Genomic DNA, 12500 nt, shown 5'->3' with positions numbered 1-12500 from the left:
CTGTCTCTGGGAAGTTGGTTGCGTGCAGGGAACGGGTTGGAGATGATTCTCGATTATTTTTGCCTTCATTTTCTTATGTCCTCAAAGGTGAACTTATCCACAAAGGGGCATTAGATGGCTGCTTAATCTTGGAGAAGGTTTCTCTGGTAGTTGTTCTCATTTTTGTTGTTAGTCGATAGGATAGTAGGGAAGTGAGCATCTTTTAGTCTTCCATGATGGGGAAGATAGGAACAACCTTTTCCCCTAGAAATCGACAAGTGTCTTGTGGGACAAATACTCAGAGCTTTACTTTCATTGAGGGTGTGAGTCTGGGACCTCTGAAGAGATGAACACCACGCCTCGACCGAGTCGTAGACACGTCCATCACATCCATTCACACAACAATCCCACCACATCCTCTCCTTCAGCATCACTTTCGATGAATCTATCATTTGAAATCTGATGATCGAGTCTTTTGCTCTCAGGAGTACTTCCAAATTGCAGGTGTCTACTAAAATACAGCTCAGAGACTTACATTACAGCAAGCACAATGATATTTATCCTCCTTCAGATCACAGTTCTCAGCAATGAGAAAATCGTCAACCTGCATCTTAAACCCCCTCCAAGAAGATCAAGATGGTTCTAGAGGCTATCCTTTTCCATGAGTCACTGAAGAACACCTCTCGTCGAGTCCGCCACCCGCCATCAAAAATCATGATCATCGAAGAAGAGAAAGCAAGTCTTGTCACACTTATTGGGAAAACCACCGAAGGAACTTCACCTTAATACTAATACGTACATTCTCCCTCAGACCAGTACATCCAGAGCCTCTTCCGATGCACAAAATGCGCAAGATTCGATCCCATATGCGTCAAATCAGATCCGCACGTTAGTGGTATGCTCCGAACATTACGAGGTCTGCTATCCAGAAAATAAAGGAAGGTTGCTTCAGACTAATGTGTCCAGTTTTGCGGTTAGTGTACATCGCGCCGTGGAATCCTTTGTGAGGAGACACAGAGCTCAAGATTCCTAGTACTCTCAGATAGGTGCCTCTATATCCTGCATAATTCAATGAGACCGCACGCATGGAATAACAACACATCATCCTCAGCATTCCCCTTCCATCCATGAGCTATGCAAAGCGCTTTCACTTCGTCACCAGTTCCAACAATACCACTGCTCTCCAGGATACTTTCCTTAGACCTGTTGCAAGTACATCTAAAGAAAACTATACCAGGATGAGTAGTTCCTCTGCGTCTCATTTTACTGGTCGGCAGGACAGGCTGTCAGCATCGTTAGTAAAGGATGTCTAACAAATGTTCTCTCTTCCAAGGAACTCACACAATCCTGATGAGGAAAATCCCTCGCCGCCCAGACTGACACATCACAGCTCTATTGAGCCCTCAGTTCCCCAAAAAAGTCTCGCATTGAGATATTCCTTTCCAGACTGCATCAACTGTACAGGCCATCCGACCTCTTCTCTCAGAGCCACTGTATCAGAGAACAGATTCTATAGGAGACGCCTTCTGATCCACTTTCACAGAGAGAGAGATGTCGCCTGATCGTCCTCCAGAGGACAGGATTCTACTGCAGTCCTCAGAATATTTTTCCACTACGTCCCATTACCACGACATCGATTCACGCATCTCTCTACCGCATATATACCTGCTGAAGATGGATCTCCACCATTTCATTATTCTGAAGTTCTTAGTGCGGAACAGAAAACTAAGAGCTCCATGTCCAACTGTGGAGCAGCCTATTGTCATTAGTAGACAAGGACTTGACGCAGAGCCTCTAGCATGACCGCAACACCACGATCAGTGAAGGATTGATCTACTCAGTGAGAACATCACATGTCTCAAGTCAATCTCCTACTCTTAAACCTTGCAACCTTCTACTCCCTCCGCTTCCACAAGCTCTGAACACTCGGGACGCCTCACATCGCTGAGTCTTTACAGGAATTCCTTGCATGTTTCTCTCCTGACTGCGCAAAAGAACCTACACATCACGTAGGAGGTGTAAAGAGTCATGCTTAGGGATTGTAAAACGAATCCTTGCACGCTACACTGCAGCCAAGCTAGCTTATGGTCAGTTCACATCAACCGCTTTAATCCCCAGCATCAGCCACTGAAGATGCTCACAGAAAACTTCTTCATACAGCTCGTATTCAACACCAAGTCTTGGGTTCATGCTGGCATTTCCGTGAAGAACTCCCCCAGCATGTACAGTATCACCCCATCATAATTCCCAGATCCATGAAGAAAGATGCAGCCACCTTACATCGAACTTTGTCTAGGCTACAGATGTCATCTTGGAGATCAACTGACAGTTCCACGCGAGACAGCACGTAACCTTCGTGAGGAGCTCTCCTACATTATATTCTGTCCGCGCTTACTTGACAGTACAGGCCAACAAGATATCTAATCGTTCGCTCAAGGACCCACTGATGCCTCAAGCAGCGGAACTCTATTCTTATCATGCCTCATACTGAAGATTCCTTGACACCACTTTGCAGAATCTAGCCTCCACCCAAAGAAGCAGACATAAGCCTATTGGTCTTAATATACATACATTACCAACACATACCTTCATACTGTAAGTGTACACTTTACCCCAACTTCCTAAAGCTAGCCAAAAGCTGCCAACACCTGAAATTAAGAACAATGACCGGGTTGGCCTAGTGCGAAACCCGGACTACATGTCAGGCACATAGAATAGTAGAGTTAAAGAAAGATAATAAAATCGATAACAATCTGACAGCGTGTTCCAAGCGCCTCTGCCTGTCCTTGACAGTCGAAGAAAAGGAGCCTCCTAAATTGCATGCTGCATGATGTATATTCAGCAGCCATGAGATGCTAATGTAAAATTGCACCTAGTGATCAGACACATGTATTCTGCGTCTCTGGTGTGTGACAGTATCATATCCAAATATATATATATAATATCATACATTACAATATACTATTATTATAGTATATAATGTCTGTGTGTGACCTCGTAGTGCATGAGTGTGTGTAACCGTGATGTTGTGTGTGTGTGTAGTGAATGTGAATTCTTTGACGACGCGTGTGTGTGCTATGTATGTATGTATGCATATATAAATATGCATATAAATATATATATATCAGATAGATATATGTTAATATAATATATAATATATAATATAATACGTATATTATATCTATCTATGATATATAATACATATAATATATATATATATATATATAATATATATATATATATATATATATATATAATATATTATGCATGATTATGTTATGTCTGTGTATGACGTTAATATGTGCTTTATCCTGTGCTTTGGTAGGGTTATGCCTTGTGATGCAATAGTAGTAGTGTGGTAAATATCGTTAATAAATGCAATTATATAATATGATTGATATAATATATATATAGATATACATGATGATATGAATATAGCCATGTATTAAGATATTGTTATAGTAGTATTATTATATATATATATATATATATATATATTATATATATAATATATATATATATATATATATATATTAATATACTGTGATATGTATATGATGATATATTATATATGTTGAGTAATGATATGCATCTATATATATATAATATAATTTTATATATATATATATATATATATTATATATATATATATTTATTATATTTATGCATATATATATATATATATATATATATTATATATATATATATATATATATATATATATATATATATAATATATAGATATATATATAAAATATATTATATATATATATATATATATTACTATATATATATATATATATATATATATATATATATATATATATATATTAGGGCAGAGGTATCAGAAGAACCAACAAAACATCAAGGTTCGGCATGCACAGACAGACAAGCGCCAGAGAGAACCCAAATATGAGGGTATTAAGAGCAAGTGCTGGATGTGTGGCGAGCAAGGACACAGAAGACAGGAGTGCACCAAGTCCAAGAGGAGTAAGTCCACAGAGAATGTGTCATATGAGTATCAGCCTTTCTGGGGATGTGGCCAGTAGGGCCATATGTCAAAGGAGTGCCCACAGCAGACTACAGGAAACGGTGGGAGGCTGGGAGTTGGGGGCATCATCAGCCAGTACCATTGAGGCCCCACTCAAGTTAAATTGCTGTTGTACAGATGCAGGTGTGGTACAAGTTGAGGGTATGATTGATGGAAGGCCTTGCCATTTAAGAAATGACACTGGAGCAGAGAGAACTTTCCCAAAAAAAAGTAACATTGTTCTGCAGGACCTTCCTCTTGCATCAAGTCGGATGTATGGTGTAACTGGGCACTGTGTACCACTAAGAGGTCCCAGGGAGATGCTGATAGGGGTGGGTAGCCTGGAATACAAACCTTCAGTGTATGTGGCAGACGTGGAGGATCTATGCATTCTAGGACTGGATTTTCTGGTACAGAACCAGACATGCATCGACTTCAAGAAAGAAGCTCTGCTAGTGGGAGGGATAGAGGTGCCCCTAGTCAAGGAAAAAATTATGGTAAAGAAAGTTTGTGCCCAGATTTCAAGAATCAAGGTACCCGAGCACCTAAATCTGCAGAGGAGCATCCAGTGCTTGACAGAGGAGTAAGTAGGGAAGCTACAGAAGTTCCTGTGCCTTTATGCAGACATTTTCTCCAAGGGAGACTTGGACATAGGAAGCATAGACAAAGTGACACACCAGAGCGATACTGGCAATAGTAGCCTTATCAAGCATACCCCGAAAAGGATATCACCTGTACAACAACGTGAGATGGAAGATGCAGTCTCTGAAACGGTAGCACAAGGTCTAGTAGAGAAGTCAAATAGTCCTTGGTCATTAGCGGTAGTATTGGTGAAGAAGGATGGTTCTCGATGCTTCTGTGTTGACTACCGCGCTGCCAATAAAGTCACCATCATGGATGCTTACCCTCGTGTGGATGACATTTTAGATGCACTGGTGGTTACTAAGTGGTTGTCTCCACTGGATTGGAAGTCAGGATTCCATTAGGTGCAGATGTCATTTGGCCAAGGTTTGTGGCAATTCAAAGTCATGCCATTTGTGTAATGCCCGAGCCATCTTTGAACGGCTCATGGGGCGTGTGCTTGATGGCTTGCAGCGGAAAACCTCTGTTGTCTATTTAGATGATGTCATTGTGTTTGGAAGGACATTTGACAAAGTTACAAAGGCCCGAGGAATTTTTCCAGCTATTTAGGGAGCTAACCTAAAACTGAACCCCAAGAAGTGTGTTCTGTTACAGCAGAAAGTGCCACTCCTTGGACATGTGGCAAGTAGTGAAGGGGTGAAGACAGATCCTGGAAGGGTTGCTGCTGTGAGGATATTGCCAGAGCTTCCTTGGATTCTGCACTTTTTACTACAGATTTGTGAAAAACTTTGCCTGTATTGCCACATCAAATGGCCAAGGAACACAGTTTAAGTAGAGCTTGCAGTACAAGAAAGCCTTTGATCTACTGAAGAAGGCATTGACAGATGCACCAGTTCTGTCTTATCCTGACCCAAGCTGCCCATACATCCTAGACTGTGATGCTAGTGCTAAGGGGTTAGGAGAAGGATGATCATGAGTATAGTGTCATACTATAGTAGCAAATTTAATTAAGCTGAGCGTGACATGGAAGGAGTTACTGGCCATAGTATAAAGCCTTGATCACTTCCACCTTTACTTGTATAGTGCCCGGTTAACTGTTCGCACAGATCATAATGCTATTGATTGGTTGAAGACCCTGAAAAACCCTGGATTGGGAAGCTGGACCAACATGACTATACAGTGGAACATTGACCAGGCCGAACCCATATCAGTGCTGATGTATTGGCTTGCCAACATTGTAGCAGGAAGGAGTCTGTTGAAACTTACAAGAGGATTCATTAAAGATTATATTGATGGTCAACAAATGAGGGAGGCTAACTGCGAGATCCAGATATCGACCCAATCATAAGATGGATGGAAGCAAGCCAGGCTTACTGGCATGACTAGGACATCCTCAAGATAGAGGATTGCATTCTGTGCCAGAAGTGGGTGAAGACAGATGGATGGGTTAAGTTCTGGCAGTTGGTAGTTTCAGGTAAAATGCTAGTGAGGCTGATGCAGGAAGTGCACAATAATGTTGCAAGTGACCACCTAGGCATTAACAAGACCCCAAGTCGGTTGAGGCAAAGATTCTATTGGTTTGGTATATCTCAGGATGTGCAAGAGAGATGCAGAACTTGCATGACATGCAATGCCAAGAAGGAACCTGCAGAGAAGGGAAAGCACCACTACAAGTCTACTGAGTAGGAACACCAATAGAAAGAATAGTGGTCCGGTAACAGTTTTATTTTAGTTGTCATGGATTATTTTACAAAGTGGCCAGAAGTTTTTGCCATTCGCAACCATGAAGCAACAACACTGGCTGAAGTCTTTTTGGGGCAGGTCTTCTCTTGATTCAGAGTCCCTAGTGAGTTATCTTCAGACCAGGGAAGGGAGTCTGTAGTGTTTCAGGAGTGTTGCAGGCTAATGGGGATCCGGAAGAAGCTCACCAAATCTTTGCGACTACAGTCAGATGGAATGGTGGAGTGTTTTAACTGTACCATCATACAGGAGCTCGTTAAGTATTGTACGGAAGGACAGAGTGGACCACAAGCTTGCTCTTACTAATGGCTTATCGTTCTCCTGAATACAAAGCTACTACGTACAGCCCTAAGAGGCTGATGCTTGGGAGGGAACTGAGACTACCTGGTGATGTGGTGACTGGGCGCCTTCCTGATGGGGAACTGCTTACTGAAATTACTGAGTATGCCATTTCCATGAGAAGCAAACTTGAAGAAGTACATCACCATGTGAAGGATCACCTGAAGTTTGCAGGAGAGACTATGCATCATCACTATAATCGGAATGCCGATGCTTCTAATTTTCAAGTAGATTTAATATGGCTACACAACCCATGAAGGGGAAATCACCAAAGCTTCAGAGCCCTTGGGAAGGACCTTAAACCATTTGGAACGGTGTCTGAAGTGACATTTCATATTCGCTATTTGCATGGAAAGAGGGCGTGTGTGGTCCATGCAGACAGTTTGTGGGAGTACCACCGTGATGCCCACTTTACCTAGGGCAGAGAGGTGTCATCGCAGGGAGGCCAAGAGGATGATGTAGGAGTGTCTGAGGGAGAAGCAGGGCTCTCTGGTTGCATCAGTGGTAAGGACGGACAGGAACCAGAGAGAGTGGAGGACAATGATCTGAAGGAGCAAGCAGAGGACTCCACCGAGGAGGATATGCAGGCTTTGCTCAGACCTCACCGAACTATTTCCTCTGTATATTAATAGCTTTACAGTTCAGATTATTTTCTTATGTGAGTGTCTATGTGTGGACACAGATGAGTTTTTTTTTTTTTTTTTGTACTTTTGTAGCAGGAATTTGCTTCAGATTATTTTCTTATACAGGATGTGTATATGAACGAGGACGGCCGCTTAGGAGGGGGCAGTGCTACATATGCGTAGGTCGATGTTCACTTGTTTGGGGGGCGCTTCTCGAAGCTTGTCTGGGGAAGGAGCAATGCTGGGTATGGCGGTCAGGACGGAATGATCAAGGTCAAGGCATTTTGAGCAGTAATATCAAGATTCTTGAAGGATGTCACGAGTAACTGCTGACAACCAGCAGCATTGACCCCAGAGAAACATTTATACATTCTGTGAAGTTATTGGCAATACTAAGTGAAGTGAACCATATTAGTGTACTGTGTTGCCACGTGCATTGTGTATCCCTTTTTTGTGTTGCATCAGCCATACATGACCCCCTGCCTCCTTGTGGTAAGAACATGAATAAAGGAAAAGCAAATTTTTCATCTGTATGTTTGTCTTCGCCCACCTGAGAAAGTTGCAGATGTTTCAATGTATATGTATATATATTTTTTTCTTTATATATACGTATACTTTTTCATAAATATATATTCTTTTTATATATTTTTGTTATTTATTTAGCTTTCCTCCTTTACATATATATATATATAATATATATATATATATATATATATATATATATATATATATATATATATATATATATATATATATATATATATAGTTAAAGCCAGTGCCATGTTAGAGATTGAGACAGTTTGCGCGCATTTTTGAGCTCACAGCCAATGAGCTACGTCAATCTGGATGTCCTTGGGCTCTTGGCTAATAGAAATTGACACAGGCATTCCTCCATGCGATCTCTCTGAGGCAACAACATCTCTCTTTTCATTCCCCCTTCATGCGTATTATCACCTTATTTCAAGATTCAAGGAATCCTTGTAATTAAGTATAAGGTTTGTGTGTTTTTGGGCAATCATGGTATTTATCATTAGTGAGGAGGATGTAAAAAAAAAAAAAAAAAATCATCAGAGCCATCTGTTAAGAAAGTTGAATCATTAGGAAAGCAAGAACTATATCTAGTGGCTAAAGTTTTTTGAACTGGAATTTCCTTCAGATGTAAATAGATTCCCATTGGTTAACATGGTTAAAAGTAAATTATTTGGTTAAGATGATTCTTTTTCAGGAGACCATACTGAAGAAACTGACAATTTCATAAGTCTACAGCTTCACATGAAGCTGCAAATGAAGCCCTAAGTGAATCAAATGACCCTCCTGTGCTCCTAGAACTGAAGAAGACCCATTTAGAGAAGGCGAAACTTGATTTGTGCCGGGAAGAAATAAAGTTTAATCATAAGTTCAGAATGAGGCGGCTCGAGGATAATCCTGTCTCTGTGCTTTCTTTTGATATGGCAAAACGGGTAAGACTTGTTCCACCCTTTTGTGAGCAGGATATCACCAAGTATTTTGCCATGTTTGAAAAAGTTGCTCAGAGTTTGAGTTGGCCCAAAGAGTATTGGCCTGTATTATTTGCAGAGTATATTGAAGGGTATAGTTCATGTTTTATCAAATATTCAATGTGCAGATTATGATATTGTGAAAAATACTATTCTGAAGTCGTATAAACTTGGACCTGAGGCATACAGGATTCAACATGCAACCACTTTCAAACTAGCTGACCAGACTTATGGTGAATTTACCAGAGTCAAAGAAGATTTGTTTAACCAGTGGCTTCTCTCTAAAGAAGTGAACTCAGACTTTGTCAAATTAAAGGAATTCATGTTGTTAGAGGAATTTGCCCGATGTGTACCTAAAGAAATTGTTTTATGATTATCTGAATGGGGAATAGATAATATAGCCGTTGTTGTCATTATGGCTGATGAATATGTATTGGCACATTAAACTTATAATAGTAAATTTCCGGGATTTCAGAATAAAAACGATGTTACTTATCACAGTAACGGTGCTCTTCCAGATAAGGAAGAAACCTAAAATCTGTAATTATAGTAGGAAGCCTGGCCATTGGGAGTGTTGGAAGAAGTCAAGAGAAACCAAAGTTATGTCTGTAGCCTTGGTGTTCACTAAAGTAAGTTCATGTAGAATAACTTTTTTGTCCAGAAATAAGAGTAAGCTTCATCAGAGTAGTTATATTTAAACAGTGACGAAGGTGATGAGACTTTCTCTGGAACTTATGATGTTTTATGGGCCAAGGCGCTGTCTCAGTTGAGGGTGGGGATAAGAAATCTGTTAAGATTTTGTGGGATACTAGCGCTTTAAAATCTGTCATGATAAAAGGTTTGGTTAATTTTGAAATCCCAGAGAAAAAAAATATCCATGGAGTTGAGGGATCCAGCTCTTCTACCCCTGTGAGGGTGTACCTTGAGTGTGAATTCTTTGAGGGTTGTGTGTGTGTGTGTGTGTGTGTGTGTGTGAATTGTGGATCAACTGTCAATGCATGGGGTTCATTGTCTGTTGGGAAATGATAGAGGGGCCAAGAGAGTGAAACCTGTAGCAGTGGAAGCAACTAGGTAGGTGGTTGAGGAAGTACTCAATGTGTTCCCTACCTGTGCTGTGACAAGATCCATGTCTACCAATGTTGAAGTATCCCAGACTGGGGATGTAATTGACCTTGTCACCACTATTGATGCTGATGTTGTTAACCTAGCTGATACCTTCTTTGCCACCATTGACTCTGCAGATGGAATAGCATTGGTTAATCAGACTGAATTGTTGTTAAAAGGGTTAATTGAATTACAGCATGCTGACTCTGAATTGCAAAGCTTGGCTAAGACTGCTGTGGCTGAGAATAAGTGGGATGACTTGTCAGTCTGTTATTATTTGAAAAGGGGTGTATTAATGCGTAAGTGGAGACCCCATTCTTCCCCAGCAACTGATAGTGAGTGGGTGTCAGTACACCAAATAGTGGTTCCAAATGTTTATAGGCAGGATATAATGACATTTGCTCATGAGTCTACCTTTGCAGGGCATTTAGGAGTGAGACCTTAGACCGTATTTGGCATAACTTTTACTGGCCCACGATTCGACAAGATGTCTTCCATTATTGAGGGATATGCCAAAAATGCCAAATGGTCGGTAAGCCTAATCAACCTCCTGATGTTGCTCCATTAATTCCTGTTCTTCATTTTGATGCTAAAACAGTAGTTATTACAGTGTTTCACAAAGTTTGGCTTACCTAAAGAAATGCAGTCCCAAGTTTTCAGGCAGTCTCTCCTAGAACTAGGTATTAAGCAGATCACTTCCACTGCTTGCTATCCTCAAGGTCAAGGTGCCATAGAAAGTTATCACCAAATTCTTAAAACTCTGATTCCCAAATTGTGTATAGAAAGTCACAAGGGTTGGGATAAAGACTTGCCCTTTTTTGCTTTTTGCTACTAGGGAAACGCCTAATGAACCCTTGGGATTTTCTCCATTTGAATTAATATTCACCCACGAAGTAAGGCGGCCATTAAAGTTACTAAAGGCTTTCTTTACATGAGAATATAGGACTTTAATCTTATGTTAGTGACCCAAAGGAGAGGCTTCACCATAGTTGGAAAATTGCCAAAGATAGCTTAGTTTCTTCCCAAAAGTAAATGAAAAAAGGGTATGACAAGAAAGCAAGAATGAGGGTGTTTCAGCCAGGTGACCAGGTGTTGGTTTTGCTTCCCATACATGGTCAACAGGCAAAGTTTAGTGGTCCATATATGGTAGAAAAGAAGATGAGTGGCGTTAATTATGTTATCTCCACTCCAGACAGGAGAAAGTCTAGTCGACTGTAAATATGTTGAAACCATCCTACCAGGGAGATTCACCAGAGGCCCCAGTGTGTGTGTGGTAGTTCTACCACTCACAGAACATAAGGATGATGCTGGATGTGACTGTGACCAAGATATCAGATAAGCTCACTCATCTGACAGAGGATTAAGGAGTTCATCTCACTTCTGTCTCGGTATCAGGATGTATTCCGGGACACACCATGACAGACAACATTAATTGTACATGATGTGGATGTAGGGAATGCTGCACCAGTGAAGCAGACGCCCTACCGTGTAAACCCACATAGCCTTGCCCCTCTTCAACAAGAATTAAATCATGTTAGACCATGAACTAATCAAAGCTTGTCAAAGTGAATGGTGTTCACCTGTAACTCTAGTGCACATGTCTGGCGGTGGATATCAATTTTGTATTGATTTCAGAAAAGTCACTGCTCTAGCTACAAAGAGTGGATGAGTGCATCCACAAAGTGGGAAGTTCTACATACATTAACAAGTTGATCTGCTAAAAGGATATTGGCAAGTTTCTTTGACTGATCGAGCTCAGGACATTTCTTGTTTTGTTACTTTGGGCCAAAGTGATACCCTATGGTGTGAAAAATGTCCCTGCTTCTTTTCGATTAATGAACACTATTACTGCAGGAATCAAAGGTTGTGTAACTTATATCGATAATGTGGTGGTGTATAGTGACTCGTGGGAAGAACATATCTCGTAGGTTGAGGAATTCCTGAAAGATTCTCTAGTGCTAATCTTGTTGTAACCTTGCAAAGTATGAAATTGTTGAAACATAAGTACAGTATCTTTGGTATGTTATTGGACAAGGTTCAGTAGCTCCACCACAAGATAAAGTTAAATTTATTTGCGTGTCCCAGATCTCAGAACAGAAAAGAATTACAAAGATACTTAGGTATGATAGGGTACTATCGTATGTTTATTTAAAATCTTACAAAGGTAGTTGCTTCCCCTCACTGATTTGTTGAAGAAAGGTATTCATTTTCAGTGGAGTAAGGAATGTGAACTGGCTTTTGATCGGGTTTTAAGTTCTTTTAAACCCCTGTTTTTGCAAGCCCCTAATACAGTAAGCCCTTCAAACGGGCTTAAATGAAAGTATTGTTGGCGTTTGGTGCATTCTTATTGCAGGAAGTCCAAGGATAACCCTGTTTGTTATGTAGAAGAAATTTAAATTAAAGCTCGAGAAATGATTCTCCCTTTAGAAAAAATTTTTTATCACTATACATGATTTTTCACCTTTTTGTGTTTACTTTAATCCTTCTGGACCTTTATAGTGTATACTGACCATCAGCCTCTCAAATATTTAAACAAGTTCGGGGACATGAACTAGCTATTGACTAGATGGAGCTTATATTTACAAGAATTTCATCCTAATATCGTTC

The sequence above is a fragment of the Penaeus monodon genome, chromosome 36, assembly GCF_015228065.2.
Source record: "Penaeus monodon isolate SGIC_2016 chromosome 36, NSTDA_Pmon_1, whole genome shotgun sequence".
Classification (NCBI taxonomy): Eukaryota; Metazoa; Arthropoda; class Malacostraca; order Decapoda; family Penaeidae; genus Penaeus; species Penaeus monodon.
This window is presented reverse-complemented; position numbering follows the sequence as displayed.